This window comes from Cryptomeria japonica, chromosome 10 (assembly GCF_030272615.1).
Source record: "Cryptomeria japonica chromosome 10, Sugi_1.0, whole genome shotgun sequence".
Classification (NCBI taxonomy): Eukaryota; Viridiplantae; Streptophyta; class Pinopsida; order Cupressales; family Cupressaceae; genus Cryptomeria; species Cryptomeria japonica.
In genome coordinates this window covers 704517556-704536575 of record NC_081414.1, presented here as the reverse complement: position 1 = coordinate 704536575, position 19020 = coordinate 704517556, and positions in this window count along the sequence as shown.

The window sequence follows — 19020 nt, the reverse complement described above, 5'->3', positions numbered from 1 at the left end:
TGGAAACCCTAATTTCACCCATTGAGTAGCCTACGGGTCTCCGAAATAGGCCATCGGTCAACTGAAACATTACGCCTGAGAAGGGGACATTACAAGCATTGGAAGACTTTAGGTGTTCAAAGAGTTTCCAGCTATCTCTAAAACCTTCACTTCACCACACTAAGGAACCACAAGATGACAAAGATTGTTGCCAGCACTTCAAGGCAAGGTATGCTACCAGAGAAGGAAGACTTGACAATAAGAAAGCCTCATCAAGCATATGGGAGTCAAGGAGGTACATCATTCATCGCGTCAAACGACAGAAAAGAGATCAACCAAGACACAAACGTCAGACAAGGTGGCATCCCAGTCACTGCTCCTCCAGTCAGATTGGTCCACCTCAGCATGTCCAGATTCAATGTACCCGACTCATCGGGGATTACACAAACTTCGGTGTACCTACCCCTGCCTCCTATTGGTCCTCACTCTTGGAATGTAATTTTCTCATTGGCTAAGGAAGTTTGTTATAACAAACCCTAATTAGGGTTTCTATCTTGTAATCCTAGCCATCGATTCTAAGTCAATCAGAGCCATCTGTTTGTAAAGGTTTCTCTATATAAAGCCTTGGCTCCTCATTTGTAAGAGTTAGTAGTTAATAATCAGAGATTAGTTAATAGTTAGGAATTAGCAAAAAGAGATAGAGATAGCATTTTAGAGTAGAGTAGAAAGAGAAGGCAAAGATTGCTGCTAAGACATTGTTGCAAAAGACATGTAAACTTCATTGAAGGAATGGTGAATTCTATGTGTCGATTCTACAATTTGCGTGGTCTCTATACTTCTCAAACTTAATTTCATGGTATTGGATGAATGGAAGAAATTTGTATGATCAATGGTGAAATTTGTATACCCATACTACTAGTGGTTTGTTGATTGCAAACTTGCCTTGCGTAGTCAACTAGAATCATTCAGCTTAAGCTTAACTTCAATTATCACTTCTTCATTGATATGCATCAACCTGACGGTGTCTATGCTTGTAGCGGTGATTTGAACATCATAAAGCTTTCCTTAGAAGATCTCACTAACCTTGTGGAGATGATCCTAGCATGTCAAAGCAAGACTTAGTTAAAGTTTCATCAAAGGTCATCGATTGCTCCTACATTCTTAGTCTTAGAATTAGATCCTTCTCCAACCCTTCTCCTTTTCCCTTTTTTAAAACCAAGGATCAGTAAAGACCCACGTTCCAGTGATATCCAAAGCAAATCAGATGCTTAGGTCATCAAATGTAAGTCCCCTTGTGATTCCAGCAAAATCACATCATACGGCGAGAAGCTTATCCACACGTAGAAACCCTACATACAAGAACCTTGGAGTTACTCCGATTGATCCTTCGGCGAGATCTTCAGCAGTTGGGAAACTTTGTTCAAGAGAGGATAAGATACCTTGGTATTTTATTCTGTGTTCGCATGTGCATGAAAAACACATCAACACGATCTTAGCCTATACTAGTGAGTTGTTTATTAACAACATCACTATTACAATTGTTATTACCTTTCTACATTTACATAATTACTAACACCTCAAATATAATGTAAACATTAATTTTCCTAACATTCCCCCTCTTAATGTTTACATGGTAGAAAAAACATTCACACACTCTTCTGCAGTATGCTCACCCTTGTGGCATGTCCAACTATGCAACTCATGACCTTGATCCAAAAGAAAGGCTCTCTCCTCCCATGATTTTAAACAAGCTTACCACAAACCTTGACATGAACAGGTTCCTCTACTCATCTGTTTACCTCGTGTGGTTTTATGGTTCCTCTCACCAAACCCTTTCAAAATCCATGAGCTGACTTACTTTGGTGGTTTTGTTCGCTACTATGATTGCACATCAGGGAAGTTACCTAGAAATCACTGTACATATCACAAATGGGAATGGAACATTGGTTATATTCCCCCCCCCACAATGTGAAATTCCACTTATTCACACAGCTAGGAATACTAAAAAGCAACACATATAAACTGCATATTAGAAAATAAAGTGCCACCAAAGCTGAAAAGCGGCCCCGTCGTTGGTGATTGACGAGAGGATGTTGAGTGTCCTCTAGCCTCCGGTGCCTCCTGCCTCCAATTTTGAAGTTATCTAAAGGACATATTCTAGCTCTTCATCCTTCACATGGTTTTCTCAATCAGTTTCTTCAGCTAAAGAAGCATGATGATCTAGTTTATCATCTAATAGATCTTGTGCCCTCTTCTTGCAATTCAAGATTACATGTCCCATTTCATTACAATGGAAACGTTTAATTTTTCCTTTTGAAGGAATAGTCTGAGGTTTGTACTTTCCCTTTCTTGTTTTATTTCATATAAATAAGACCTCCTCAGATTTTGAGTCTTCATTATGATCAAGTAGAGTAGATATTACTCCTTCAAGACTAATAGTTACCTTGCTTAATGTGAACACCATTCTAGACATATGTTTGGGCAAACTATTTAGAAGTATTGCTTTAGCATCATCATCTTTTACTTTCTCATTAATCCCAGCTAGCTAGCTGATTGAGAAGAGAGTGAAACTTACTGATATGATCTGCCATTTTTGTACCTTTCTCCATCTTCAATACATACAATCTTTGCTTCAATGTAGTCTTCGTACTTTTTGCTTCAGATCCGAAGAGCTTGTTTAATAACTCCCAAATCTCTTTTGCCGATTTTGCAAAATCCACATGGTGTAAGTATGCTTTTGATAAGCCGAGACTAAGAGTTCCCAAAGCTTTCTGATCTTTGATATTCCACTTCACAAGTTCATTTGCATCAGTTGGTATGACTGAATTTGGTTCGACAACATCCCAAAGATCTTTTTCAATCAAGTGTAACTGCATCTGTATTTGCCAAGTATGAAACTCTCTTCCTTCAAATTTCTCAATGAAAGTTAATTTGTCCATGATTACTCTTTTAATTAAAGGTGTCAGGCTCAACTGATAATGCACCTTTACTATAACAATAAAAATACTACAAACTTAATTTGATTTGATGCACGATATCTTAATAAACACTAATAAGATATCTCGCAAGATTGAAAACTTAAAAGGAACAATAAAAATCATAAATTTAAACGTCTCACTAACACTTGGAAACACTAAAAATACTAACTAATAATGACTTGATCGACTATATAACACATATATGAGACCAAACCAACGCAGAGAACTTGCATGAAAGAGATAATTCGATGCTACCAAAAATATGGTGTTGCCGCAATGGGCAAAAATCAATTCTTGTAGTGATGACACAAAGGATGCCTAGACAGATCAAAAAACACAGAACACGATCAACCAATGAACCTGCCAGTAAAATAATCATCCACTAGTGCCTTGGGACCTCCAAACCGCTAATTAGTCAGAGAAATGTGTGAGCCTAAAAAACAAGGATGACAGAAATATGCAAAGCTCAACCAAATAGAACTCCACGTGAATAACTGAGAATATTCCGATTAGTTATATCCACGAACCAAGCCCACTAGATATGAAAACCAAACAAGTGATCTCTCTTTGACCATTAGAAGAGCTAAGAGCTCTAGTTCTTCCCCCTTATATTCTCCGTTTGATATCATTGCAATATAATAGTATATTGCACCTTACAAATCACGATGCCGCAACAATAAGGAAAACTCAACCCTCTCCTCCTCACGCTCAAAGGTCACAAGCTCGATGGATCCCTACTATGCCTCTTTTCAGTAAGCCCGCTCTGATACCATATTAGAAATATGGGCAGAGATAACTGAAGCAAAATTAATTAAAATCAAATAATACTTGCTCTCTATATTTTTCAACACTCAATACATGGCTAATATAAGAGGTGTGGTGGGAGTTATAAGGAGTTAGGAAAGGGAATAAAGAGGTAAGGAAGGCGGTAAGGGAGTAGATTAGGAGTTGTGGGGAGATGGGGAGTTATAAGGAGATAACAAGAGGTTGGGTGTAGTGGGTAGTGGGTAGGATAGGGGTAGGCTAACATGGGGTTGGGGTTAGTGGTTAGTGAGGATAGTGAGGAAGTATAGATAATGGATGGGTAGGCTAAAGGGAGTAAGGGGTTATGAGGGGTATGATAAGGAAATAAAAGGGTAAGAAAAATGGGATGAGGTTAGGATAGGTAGGGAGTGGTAGGTATAAGATAGGTAGGAAGTGAGGGTGAGATGAAGTAAAGATAGTGAGGATGGATGAAGTTAGGAAATGGGGAAGGTAAAGTGGAAAGATAGGGGGGATGGATAGTGGATGGGTGAAGGTAAATAAGGTGATGAATGGTAGGAAATGGCAAGTGAGAGGTAGTAAAGGAGTTGAAGGTTAGAGGAAGGTAGGGTGAATGGAAGGAGAGGTTTAGGGAAGGGAAGAAGTGGAATGAAAAAGGGAGATGGATGGGAAGCGATTGGGCTTGGGTAACCACTGGCAGTGCTAGGAGAGGCAAGTCAGAAGCTTGGTTGGGAAAAGGAAGTGTTGTGCTTGACTTCATCCTTAAGAGAGAGAGCCTTGTCTTGATTAAATCTTAGCCATTTGGGATACTTCATTTCTTCAAAGCAAAGGCTAACAGCTAAAAGACTCAACTATCCTAGAAAGCAGAAAAAAGTGGGGGTCCCCATTTGCAATGGGGCGATGTGTGAAAAGGTTAGAACAACTCCCCATTCAGTCTTGAGGTGCGTTCAACTCATAGAGTACCTTATTGAGTTGGAGGACAGAGTCAAACGAGTAATCACTACTGCTTATTGACATCCTAAGAGGCACTAGGATGAAACAAAAAAGGCAATTAAACAAATATTGGAGATGAGGGACATAAGATGTAATGTCCCTTTCCTAGCTAGCTCATTTATCAAGGTTTGTCTATCACCAAATCCTTATAAGACTAACAGGATGGATAGAGGAACCATATTGGGTTGATCGTCTCGAGGTTTAGACAACATGCTTTGGGTTGATTGAAGGATATTCAAGCATTATTTGTCATATTGCAAAAAAGTTGCCAAGTTAAATTATTATTTAAATAATATTCCTCAAAAGTGAACTTTATAATATAAAGTCACTTAATATTATAGAGAGAGAAAATTCGCACCTCCTCTAGGAGAGATAAAGTGGAACATTATGGAGAGATAAAATAAAATAAAATAAAGTATGGAAACTAAAATAACCTCTTGATTTTTTTTCCAGTTTGAAACACAAGAAATTGCACTCATTAACGTTAACATAAGAAAATTCCAGCAAACTCAACCACTTGTTCAGCGGGAGAATTTGATAACAACTTGGACAAATGTACTGAAAATGAAGGGAATACAACTTGGCGGTATAACCAGCCGCATCCACTTTTCAACGAGCAATACAAAACTATACTTGACCACTTATTCAGCGGGAGTGTAAATAACAAATGTTGGAAAGTAATAGAATATGAATCTGGTGGTAAACCAACTACTTCCACTTATTCAGTGGGTAACAAGCTTAGCTTCAAATTTGAAAATTAAAGAATGTTGTTTAGTACTACTATAACAGCGGTTTACAATAAAGCTAACATTGAAGCATCATGAGAAAACATTGATACTAAGGTCCATGACGTTAGAGAATCAATCCTAAACTCAAAATTGATAATTTATAGTGAAAATCAGGAGTTTAAAACAACAATACCCAATCTAATATGCAATAGCTGTAAACTGATTTTTCCAACCAGCAACATCAAAAAGCTTCAAATGTTGATAACCTCCTCAATTCTTCTCCAAATGAGCTCAAACTGAAAGCAAAGACACCATAAGGGCTACGCGTCCAACTTCCAACCACTCAAAGTCCCAAACCAACAACCACAAATATGGCATGAATCCCAATGCAGCATAGGCAAGATTGTACGACCAACAAGAAGGTATGACCAGCAGCAAAAATCATTGTCTCCACCAAAAGTCACGATACCTTGGGAATAAGAGCACTCAAATCCAAGGAAAAGAACGAGCTAGTACCCAAAACAATCTAATCAAACCTCCAGTTGGTCAAAATATAACTTCGAAACAACACAGAGGGTTTTCACACTTCAAAAACCAAGAAAACTTCACTCACCAATTAGAAAACATCAGATCCACACAAAACTGAAATCTTGATTGGAATACTGTGGCAACCTTTGGATGAACCCGCACCACAATCAGCTAGGAGTTATCTTTCAAACTCAAACTGAAAGAAGCTAGGAGGCACTCAACCCCGAAGCAAGAGTCGCAGAAAATATTTCAGAAACACTTCATTATCAAAATAATAGCATACTTAAAAGAGCCTCTCAAACTTGCTTTTATAGCTCTCTCAAAGGGGTCAACCTTATTCTCTAGGCCATGTGGGATTAAAACTTTTACTTTATTATATTTCCCTTTTCATGTGCACAAATAAAAATAAAAATTATTAATAATTCTCAACTTGGACGACCACATGAGAACATCTTTTAAGAACAACTTAAAGTCATTGAGCCTAGGCATGGGGGTCAAAAAGCAACTTGGAGTTATAAAATCACTTCAGATATTAACTTGGAATGAACTCCAAGAGAACTAAATAAACCACCCCTCAGATCGAATAGCCAGAAATAGAAACCAAGTGTTGTATCATTTTGCTAAAAATAGTACTTACTAAAAATAGTGACTCCAAACACCTTTTAAGCACAATCCGGGTAGTCGTCAAAATTTACTAAATATAGTAAGTTTAGAAATCTCCTCCAATGGAAATGCATGTCACACCATTTTTAAGCTCTCTGAAAATGCAGAAAGAATTAGAGAGTAAACTGTTAGACTCCTGCAAACAACCCCCCTGAAAACCTCCCAAAAGATGGAAACCCTAATTTTGTCTCTGATTAGCCTATGGGCCTTTAGAATAGGCTAAGAGTCATCCAAAGAGACTAATGCTGGAAAGAGGACATTACAGTCTACCCTCCCCAGGTTTGCTTGTCCTCAAGCAAACGCAAGGTTGGATGCTATAAAATCTGCTCATCTTCTCAAGTGGCATCCTCAATTGGTAGATTCTTCCACTTCACTAGATATTCCTTAGATCTTTTCCTCAAAGAATGCTCCTTCAAATTAATGGTGGTCTTCAGAATCAGAACCAATTGTCCCTCCTCATCCAACGAAAGCAAATCTAATGAAGCTACTACATTATGTCCAAGTGCATTTTTGATGCATGCCACATGGAAAACATCATGCACCTTACTACTAGCTGGAAAGGTCCATAGAAACATGGTTTGATCTTTTCAGCCCCACTCTTCTTAAGAGTGGATTGTCTGTAGGGCTGGAGTCTCAAGTAGACCATGTCACTAACATTAAAAGTGCGTTCGAAATGATGTTGATCAACATATAACTTCTGTTGATTTTGTGCATGCTGAAGGTTATTCTTTAGAGACCTCAAAATGTCTTGACTCTGTTGCAACATATCCATCTCTTGGAGGGCCCCACTATCAGCAAAGTTCAAATCAACAAAGCTTGATGCCTCATATCCATACAGAGAAATGAAAGGTGACATTTTGATTCACATGTGGTAGGAAAATTTATAGCGATACTCTCCCAAATGAAGCCATCTTACCCAAGCCTTCTGCTGCTCTGAAACATAATTTATCAGATTGTACACTTGGAGGATGTGCAAAATTGTGGTTTCAGCCACAGTGTGTGAGTATGATACTCTCCTAATTTAGGGAAGGCTCCCCCTATCTACAAATTAAACTAATCTAATATGGGTGGGACAATAGTCTTTCTTCCTCTTTCAAGAAAAACTATACTCTTTTCTCTTCATAGAAAAGTAATAGCAATTGGAAAAGAATAACAACAAATATAGAAATGAAACTTTTTTGTAGGATTTTTGGAACATAAAGGGAAGTGAAGTTTCCATGAAAGCACAAATACCTCCGTCACTTCCTTGAGATAGGAAAACGGAAATGAAAGCACAAAGTCTTCAACACTTCTACTGTCCTATCAACCTTTTCAAAATGATAACAATGTACAACACACATCAACTTAAAGTCTGTCTATATGATGCACTTCACCTTGCATGCATAAGTCTTAAAAATAGAAGCAGCATAAAGTCTACAAGCTATCTTCCCACTTGAGCTTTCCACACTAGCTTCAAATATGATAAACAACTAAAAGTCTACAAGACCAACTTTGAAAACCAATCATATAACTCTAAATACAATTAGCAGCTCAAAGTCTGCAAGATTGAATTTAAATCCCTCTTGAACAATAGAACAAAAATCACAATCAACTCCAGAAAATGTCGTCACATAACAACTTCAATTGGCACAAAGTCTCAACACAACTTGCCTCTTTTATTGAAAGCAATCTGATTTACATCCAAGCTCAAAGTCTTAGAGTGCACATACAAACTGACATAATTTTGGTGCATTGCCAAAAGATCTCAATTACAATAGACCCCCTTAAGTATTTATAGGAGAGGAACCTTGAGAAAAAGGTGGGAGGATCCTAACTAACTTGAGAAATTCTCTCAACTACCACGACTTATTCCAACTGCTAACGAAGACTTATTCAAAATTACAAGTCCTATTCTAAATTGATTTGTAATCAACTTATTTGTAATTACAAAAGTGCAAGTGATAAATTTGCAATTACAAAATTGCTTTTTTTTTACAAGTAAACTTGTCAAAACAAAATTACAAATACAAAATTGAAACGACTCTAACTACATCATCCTTTGTCTGTGATGATCTTCATACCGCTTGAAGTATTCTGGATTGGTGAACACATCTTGAACCGGAATGAGAATTTGCATCCTTAATGATCTTTGTGTCGTTGGCCAACGAACTTCAACTTTATCTTCTTGCTTGAGATAGTACTGGCTTTTTAGGAGTAAAGTTCTTTGCAAGGCTGAAGTAAGAAGCCTATCTTTGTCTATGCTTTCAACCATTCATATCACGTATCCATTTCCTTGCGTGGCTCCATCATGTTGCTGTTCTCTCTTTGAATCATCCTCCAATCTTTGAATCTACTTGCAAATAAGGCCCATGCCTTAATCCATTGATTTCGTAGGTCGTGTGTGCAAACAAGACTGATATAGGAAGGAATAAATTGATGCAAAAATGGGCGCACAAGTGAATTTCGAGTTCTGGAAGCTGCATTACATATTTGGAAAAATAAGAGCATTAACTTGCAATTATGGAGAACAAACATGCAACTTCATATGTGTAATGAGTAACCACAAGTTTGCACTTGTAATTGGACCTTAAAACCCATTTTCAAGTGTTTTTTGAGTGCATTTTGGACCAATTTCGGGTTCTGGAAGGTTGACTACAAGTAGACTTTAAATGGGAAAAATGAATGAGGGTGTGAAATGAGTGGATGAAATGGTGGGAATAGGGATCTTGATATGTGAGAAATGATGGGAATGAAGCTTGTGAACAAGGTTAATGAGTGTGGATGGATATATGAATTGAATTTTGGAAGATCATCTTCATTTTAACCACATGGGAATGGGAAAACCCTTTACTTTTAATCAGGTTTTTAAAACCCGAAATTGGAAAGACAAGCTTTTTTACAACTTTGAAACTTGAAATTTTGGCAAAAGAAGATTAAGTCTTTTCAACCAAGGGGGAAAAACTAACATTTCCATCCTACTTGCAATCGAATTTTAAAAACCCGAATGCAAAGAGGGAAAACTGTGAAGGGAAAGACAATGCAATTCTCAAATTGCATTCAAGACTTGGGTAAAAATGGGAAGAACTTTCACTTGCTTGATCAAGATGCCCTTGAAAAAGATGAATAATCTCTAAAAGAACCAATCAGCTCTTCTAAATAGAAGATGAAGGAAAAACGTTGGAATCCTTGTTGCATCCATGACAAACTCGGATTTAAACTCTTTGCACAAAAAACGACATGGAAGGAGGAAGAAAAACGCCTTCAATCATGTTGCAAATCCATGTTGGGGATGAAGAAGGAAAAACGCTTTGCAATGGAGGATCAAAATGCAGCAACACGTGTTTGAAAAACGTCCACAATGGGGCAAAAACGTGGCTTCAAATCAGAAAAAACGCCTCCCAAATAGAAAGGAAACGTGGCCCATAAACCAACAAATGAGGAACAAAACGTCCCACCTCCTTCATTCAATGCATTCCTCCATGAAAACCAAATTCAAACCTTGAAAAACGGGTTTTTTGGGAGCAAAAATGCATTTCAGGTTCTTGAGCTGCAAATACAAGTAGCAAAATGCACTTGGAAGTTGTAATCGGGTTTTAGAATCCCTTCTACAAGTTTTAAATACTTCACTTTTTCCTTCATTTGGGCAAATTCGGGTTTTAAAGGAAGAACACAAAAAATAAAGAGCAAAATAACTTGTAATAGGGAAATAAAATCCCCATTACAAGTTAAAAAATGACTTGAAGGAGATAAAACATGTAATAGGGAAATAAAAACCCTAATACAAGTAAAAAGAACATTAAAACTTGTAATAGAGAAAAAGAATCCCTACCACAACTTAAAATCACTTAAGTAGGAACTTTTATAAGAAATTACAAGTTCTTTTAAACATAATTTTAAATTCACTTGTAATTTGTCCAAAAAGTTCCTACAACAACTTAGAACTCATAAAAAGAAAGGGGGAAATAAAAAGTAAGTTACAAGTGACAAGTTTTAAATAAAGTGCACTTGTAATTGTTTTAAAATATCCCTACAACACTAAAACAAGAGAAAATTAAAACTTGCAATCAAAGGAAAATTTCCCACCTGCCGACAGGAAGAAAAAACCCGAAATTGAAGGAAAGACATAGCAAACGAACTCAAAACACAATGAAATTTGAAATGCGGATCGAGGATGGATCGAAAATCAGCCCATTTTAACCAGAAGCGAAAATATTGCTTCGGGAAGCGTGCCTTAAGAGTAAAATCTTCAACCTGTAGTGACTTCTTTGAAACCCCAAATTGCACAAAAAGCTAGGAAAATGATGACCAAAACTCACCAAAATTTGGACAATGATGGCAAAGACACCCCCGAATGATTTGACACTAACAAATGCGAGTTTTGTACCTCATAAAATGTGCCTTGGAGACAATGACACATTTAAACCAAAATTTTGTATGGGTTGTCACATTTTTGAAAATTCAAAAATGAGGACAACACACTTCACTCTCTCTTGATCAAAGTACGATTGTATGCTAAGATTGCCATGATTTCAAACAATCGACTCCAAGGTTCCTTTTTGCTATGGACGTGACTCAGTTGGCCTGATGTGATATGCTGGTAATCCAAGGGGACTTACGTTTGAATCGTTCTTTCACTCCTTTGTTGTGGCTTGGAACTTCACCATCAGATATGGTGATTTTATGATGCCTCTTCTTTAAAATCAATTGAAACTGAAATGAACTGAAAATAAATGGTAAAGGGTTAGAAGGATCTAAATCTACTCCTAAGGGCAATGATATCAATGGATACAAATTCCAAATAAATCAAGCTTTGCTTCGGCAAGATTAACTACAACTCCGCAAGAAACCAGTGTAATCTTCTGAGGATGTTTAAGGATTTTCACATTGAGAAAGTGCATTTGAATATCCAACACGACACAATCCAAACAACTATTCACAATCGAACTTAGCATAAATTTGGGGGTTCAGGCTAACTTTACACTGCATCTTATAATCAACAAGATGCAAAAACTATGAACCATGGAAATTCATCAAACACCATTACATTCTTCATTGAAATCAAAGCATTTTATCTAACAACTAAGAAAATAAAATTCTACTCAAAGTGAGGAAGGTGAAACAATGCAAGTTTTGAAAAAATAACTTAAGTGGACACCATCAGAGAACAATGTTTCATTGTTATTATCTTGAAAACTTATCGCAACTATTTCATACAAATCTCCCTCTCTTTACAAATGAGGGGGGTCTCCCCTTTATATAGGCCTCTAGCTTTGAGTATATGGAAACCCTAATTAGGGTTTTTCCTAAAAGATTCCCCACACATGATGCAATAAGGTAGGAATCCACAATAAATGCCCATTATGCTCATATACAATTAATTAAATTCCCACCAAAAAATGGCATCCATTGTGCATTGAATGCACTTCTTTCAAATTCGCCCAATTTGTGCTAAATATTCCTCCATGCAAAAATTGCTCCATTATGTCATAAATGCACCATCATCTCCACATGTGACGATTGCATGCAAAAAAGAATCTGCCATAATGCCTTAAATGTGACGGCTACATGTGAAAGATGCTCCATTAATTCATGCGTTGACCCTGTTGCCGCTTTGGCAAGAAACCCTTGGAGAGAGAAAACTTTATCTGGGAAATTTTTTTCATAGATTTTGAATTTTCCTTGCCTTGGAGAAGATTTTTCTTCAATTCTGCATATTTACTTTTTTTAGGAAAATTTTCAAATTAGGGTTCAGTGTCCAAGAGAGAAAATTCTCCTACTAATCCAAAACTATCATCATTTTGAAATTCGGATGATTTTTGATGCCCAAAAATGGATTTTTTCAAAAATTTTCCCAAGGGGATTTTTTCTTTTTCAGTTCATCCTTTCACTTCAATTTCTTCTTTGCCTTGGAAAATTTTCACCCTTTTGACTTGGGTGTGGAATCCTCCTGATGGAGGAGGAAAGCTTAACTTTTCAAGTTTTCCATGGCACCATGATTTTGGCGCCACCTACTTGGGCGCTATTTCTCCTTAGACAAGGAATTTTCACTTTTTCTATTTTCCATGGTCAACTCATTTTGGATCCCTTCTCTGTGCATGGGTGCTTAATCAGCCTAGTGAAGGAATTTTGCATTTGTGTGATTTTGCATGACCCTTGTATTTTTGGCGCTTTCTCCTTCACCTGGCGCCATTTCATATTGAGCAAGGAATTTTACATCTTGGAACTTTCCTTGGCCAACTCATTTTGGCACCCTTCTAACCACTTGGGTGCTTTTCTGCCTTGAGAAAGGAAATCCGGCATTTTGAAGTTTTCCATGCCTTGGTGATTTTGGCGCTACTTGCTAGACTAGGGTGTTGTTTTGCCTCTGGGAAGGAATTTTGCGTTTTAGACTTTTCCGAGGCAATTCCATTTTGGCGCCCCTCTTTGACCTTACGTGCTAAAAACACTTGGGCAAGGAATTCCATGATTTTGGAGATTTCCATGACCCCCTCATTTTGGCGCTCTCCTTCCTCCTTGGGCACCAAAATCACATAGTGAAGGAATTTTATCATTTTTGAATTTTCCATGCTAACATGAATTTGGTGCCCCATGACTGACTTGGGTGCTATTTTGACTTAGTCAAGGAATTTTATGTCTTTCTTATCAAACAGTCAATTTTCGACCATTTTCCAAATTCAAGATGCCATATTTGAAGTGATTTTGCTAGACTTAGAAGATTTTCATGCTTTCCACTTCTAGAATGGATGCCCATACTTAGCCATTTTTCGACCAAATTGCCTGCTTTTTTAAGCTTCGAGATTTAGACAATTCTTCAGGATTGTCCAGTCTTTAGTGTCTGCCTATGTAGAGCTTGCCAAAATGGACTTTCCCAAAATACTAACTGTTTCAAAATGTTAGGATTAGGGCAAAACAGGTCAAAAAAGCACTTTCTTAAAATAGTAAGTTTGATTTTCTGGCAAAATTAGACCAATCCAGGAGGCAGCGAAATCCCTAAAATTTGGAACTTTCTAAAAATAGAAAGTTGCTCAAAGTTTGCTCAAATTTCACGCCCAGGTTCCTTGAAGGGTCTTGATTCCAATGCGACATTTAGTTTTTCCAAAACCCAGCCTTAAAATCTAGGTCTAAAGGATAAAACCCTAAAACAGACAAAACCAACTCCAAACTTAGCCAAATTTGCTCAAATGAGCTGCAAACTTGATCAAAATGACCTACCCACTAGCAAAAGAGAGACTGGCATGACTGCCATGAAAAGACCCCCAAAAAACCAAAACCAAAAGACCGAAAGGGCCTAAAAAGTAGGGGGTCCCCATTTGCAATGTGGTGATGTGTGAAAATGTCACAACAAGTCCCTTCCATGAAAATCTCTCACGAATCTGCCTATATGTCTTAAAATACCCTTGATGACCAGCCAAGTGAATGTCATGAAATGATTGTAGAACCTTCTTTTTGAATTTAGAATCAAGTACAAGGAAGATTTTGCCTTTATAATGTATCAAATCATCAAACAATCTGATGCTCGGTTCCCACAACATTGTGCTCTCGAAGAAACTAGTTGTTGTTCCAAAGAGACAATCTAAAATCTTGAGGTTTTGTTGTAACTTGCTTCCTCCATGTAGATGCCATTCACCGTGAAAAATGTCAATCACGCACGCCTTAGGGAAAAACTCCATACTCTGAAAATGCATTATAAGGGAGAAGCATATCAGTGGCTCCCCCAAGAGTGCAGATATGGTTAACTTGATGTGTTGATTCAACATTTGCATGGCCTCTACTTCTCATTTAATTTTCATGTTGTTTAGATGAATGGAAGAACTTTTGGCATGATCAATGGTGAATGTAAAGTGTCTTGCGTAGTCAATTGGAACCATCTTAGCCAAGCTTAACTTCAGTTTCTACTTATTCATTGATATGCATCATCTTGATGGTGTTTATGATTGTGGTAGTGATTTGAACATCATACGTTTACCTTAGGTGATTGCGCTAAGCTTTGTGGAGTTCTTGCATGGCAAACCAAAGTCAGTTGAGTTTCACCAAAGATTGTCCATTGCTCTTACATTCCTAGGATTAGATCAGCTCTCTCAACCCTCATCCTTTTTCATCTTTTTTCCAATCAAGTTAATTTCCATGTTTCAGCAACATTCAAGCAATCAAGATTCAATGTAAGTCCACCTTGTGATTCTAGCAATATCACATCAAACACACAGAGCCTATACAAGAGCATGTCAAGACCCGACATTCGAAACCTTGGAGTCATTCCATTTTATCACACAATTTAGCACTTGGGAGGAATTTGTTCAAGAGAGGACAGAATACTGAGTATTTTATTATGTGTTCCATTGTGCATGAAAAACATATCAACAGACCCCACATTGATTACAATTCCAAATAAAAGCCCCACCTCTTGGTAGTTGTTCAAGCACTGTAAAATATTTCTATAAAGAAGATGCTTTATCATATTTAAATTGTATATTTCGTTGAAGGCCTTTTGAACTTGAACTGGTGGCCATTCCAAATAAATTGTTATAAGAAATTATAGAGTTGTAAATTAACAAAAGAAATGCAACTCTATAATATTTATAAACCAATTAAAGTTCAAAACAAACCCCAAAAAATATTTTGAAAAATCCTTAAAATTGTTTTTTTTTCTTAAATATTAAACATCTTTTAATAAAATATGAAAAAAATATTAGAGAACTTAAACAATGCATTAAACTACTTACCTTAGATCAATAGATGACCTTTGTGCAAGCTAGATACACCCCTCTAGCAATTTTCAATCCTTCTTCAAAAAGTTCAATCAATCTTCCAAGATGCAAACATGGCAAAACAAGAATGAGTTTATGCAAAATATGTTTGTGTTTTTTCAAACAAGAAATATAATGGGCACATTTTAGGGTTGTTGGCACTTTTTAGGTTTTGTTTTTATGTTCAAGTCTTCAAAAAGTACTTTTTATTTTTATTTTTGATGTCTTGGGGGTTGTAGGAGCAGGAGGGAGCGTGTGGGAGTAGGGAACTTGAGGTAGTAGGGACACACCTTGTCCGCTCTTGGCATGTCCCATTGCTAGACCGGTACTTGGGTAGATTGGGCATAGGGTTGGGACCCTTAAGGAGAGCGCTTAGCTTAAAACTGTTGCATAACTGTGAGCTAAGATTGCTGCAAAACTATTTATTAGGATCATCACCCACATATTATATCATATATATGAAAAGGTTATACATAAATATTTTCTAGCTTGTAAGAATAGGGGACTTGATACGTCACATAATAGCGAAGCTTTTTGGCTCTACATACTAAAAGAGTACATATGGTTTAGCATAAGTTCCTATGATATTTCTGTGAGTTGTATTTATTGAGATTCAAAAGCAATTCTATGAACTTCCACCTTCAGCATCTTCAAGCTTTATCACAGTTTTGCACGTATTTACCATCCATTCCTTTTACAAATTTTGCCTTGTGCAACAATAATTTGATGCAGTTTTTGTAGTAAGTCCATAATGGGAATGGAAGGATGAGGTATTGGCAGAGTGTGGCTCGCTTAAAATATCCTCCAGTTGATGCCATATGTGCCTAAGGCTAACCCATATCTCTACATTGTTGACAATCATGAATTCATGATTTTTTTCTATGGTGTGGTTTGAAAGGAAATCTGCCAGCTTGTTGCCCTCACTATAATGATGGGAAACTTTGAATGACTTAAAAGTTTCCAAAAGTTGTCAAGATTCATGGAGAATATTGTTTAACAGCCGAATTTTACCTTGCTGATTTCTCATGCTATAGATAATGACCATTGGACTCCTATTCGATATCTTCTAGTTTTCAGGAGTTAGCAAGTTGTAGTTTCAGAAATGTAGAGGTGTTTGCCTCATTATTGGTGCCCTTTTTGGACTTTGATGAGGTGTGGTTTGAAAGGAAATCTGCCAGCTTGTTGCCCTCACTATAATGATGGGAAACTTTGAATGACTTAAAAGTTTCCAAAAGTTGTCAAGATTCATGGAGAATATTGTTTAACAGCCGAATTTTACCTTGCTGATTTCTCATGCTATAGATAATGACCATTGGACTCCTATTCGATATCTTCTAGTTTTCAGGAGTTAGCAAGTTGTAGTTTCAGAAATGTAGAGGTGTTTGCCTCATTATTGGCGCCCTTTTTGGACTTTGATGAGGTGGCTTTTATCATATTAGCACTTAGTCTCTCGTTATGCACCCAACTCCCAAGGGGCAGGGTTTTTCTTGTGCAACCTCATCGAAATATATCTTGAAGTGTCTAGTAGACTATGGTATCCATTGATAGTTGATTTGTCATTGTGTGGCATGTTCAACTTGTAGATCACTTGAACTAGAAGCTATTGTAGTATTTTTATTTCTTTGAATTCCTGTAAATTTATTTGACAACCTTGTTTGTGAAAGGGCATGTTATCGAAATTGGCTGGAATATTCCTATGCATAATTCTTCAATACAACTGAAATCACTTGTTTGTTGATCTTATTCAAATTGTTACTGAAAACAAGCTTACGTATTTCTAAAAAATTGTGTTATGTCATGTTCCCTTCCTATTTAATTGGAAATAGTTGAATTTTAAGGCCCAATTATTGTTATTTGGGTGCTGTTGTTACTCAAATCTGTAGTGCTTGTATTAGCTTGAGTCCTTTCACTTTTCATGTGTTGATAATTGATCTGAGAAATTTTCTATGTTATGTCCCCATGTTGAAATTCTGCTCAAGAGGGTTAAGAAATATTCACGAAGTTTGTCAAAATGAGTTAAAACAAGTCAAAAATCAGCTTGTAGGTTTTACCCTCCCAATGGAGCAAAGTTGTTTCTTGTTGATTTACCTGCAAGGTTTAATGCATATTCCTCTTGCCAAGGACTAAAGGAACCTAAATTTGAAAATGTCATGGCTTGGTTTCAACTATCGCCATTATTGCAAAGTGGTTGCCCATCCAGACAAAACCAATGCTTCCAATAGCAGTAATTATTGTTGGTGTTACTTTGAATCTGGAACACCCATTTTGCATGGGAGAACCTTGCAGGCTGTGGATTTTCTGGGTGCTTCTGTGTAGAAGCTATTAGGGTTCTGGTGCTTTTGAGTATTTTTGGTTTTGGCTCTTTGGGAATCTTTAGTTTGGACAATGCATGGGCGTAGACAGAGCAAAAGAGTAACTCAGAGAAAGTGTTGTAGAGAGAAATTTTGTTCTCAGTTAGCTCTAGGAAGCTAGAGACCATGTCAAATCAGTATAGAGTCATAGACATTATTGTGAGGTTGTAGTTTAGTTTTATCTCTCCATGAATGTGTGAACTTATTCATGAATATGTTTGTTTTATAAGATATTTCCTCAGTACATTTGCAACTGTGATTGTAAATACTCTCTGACGAATGTGACAAGATTCTATACTTGTTACATTGCATATCATTGTGTGTTTATATATGAATTTGACTTCTTTGATGGATTACTAAGTGTGTGAAGCTGCATAATAAAGTATATTGATGCATTTGAATGCTTTTATCAATTGTTGTTTGACACTTTCCCTTTCATTCACTTCTTTGATAGTTGTGACTTTGTTGTCCTAGGATTGGCATTGGTCTCGCACATACTTGTTCCAGTGACCAAAATCAAACACTTAATTGATTAAAACATGAAATAAGCTTTTCTGGTTTAATTCCAATGTTCTGCAGTTCAGGATATAATAGTACACAGGAATAATAGTTATAATAAACTTTGTGAATCATGTATCTTGCTTTCACCTTGCACTCATTGCAAAGGTGTTGAATCAGCTATACTGAGTAAGATAGTTAGTTGCTCTCATCCCACTGACAACGGTCGAATCAGTAGTTGGGTTTAGCTATTTATATCTTGGTTATTTCATATATTCTAACCTCTAGGAATACCATCCAGAGTTAAGTTGAGCTTGAAGTGCAGGAGAGGAAACCCATTCTCTTAGAGTTGTACCCTCCATAGTTCTATTGATGAATTGATTTCACTTGCTAGATGACAACACTGACCTTGTAAGGGAAGTTGTATTCTAGGAATTGGAGCAGCAGTTTTGGGATCCAAAATGTGGTCCAATTGAAGACCTTTTAAATTGCGTAATTAATTATTAGGCCCAATTTTTATTCTATTTTACTTTAGAGGGAAAAGTAAATTAAATTAAGGCCCCAAATGTAATGTCTATAAAGGCAAATCTAACACTCTCATTTTGCATCCAAATTATATAATATCAAAAATTGAAATTTTCAATTCGAGCTTTAAGGATGAAAAACTTGGTGGTGTGTTTTAGAGGGCGAAAACACTTTGGAAATTGTGGTTTTGATTGGGAACAAAAATCCTCAATCTTTCATGATCAGCTGGTTGCAAATTATATGAGTCTAATGGGTGAACCATAAACTTCTGGATACAAATCTGAATTAGCAA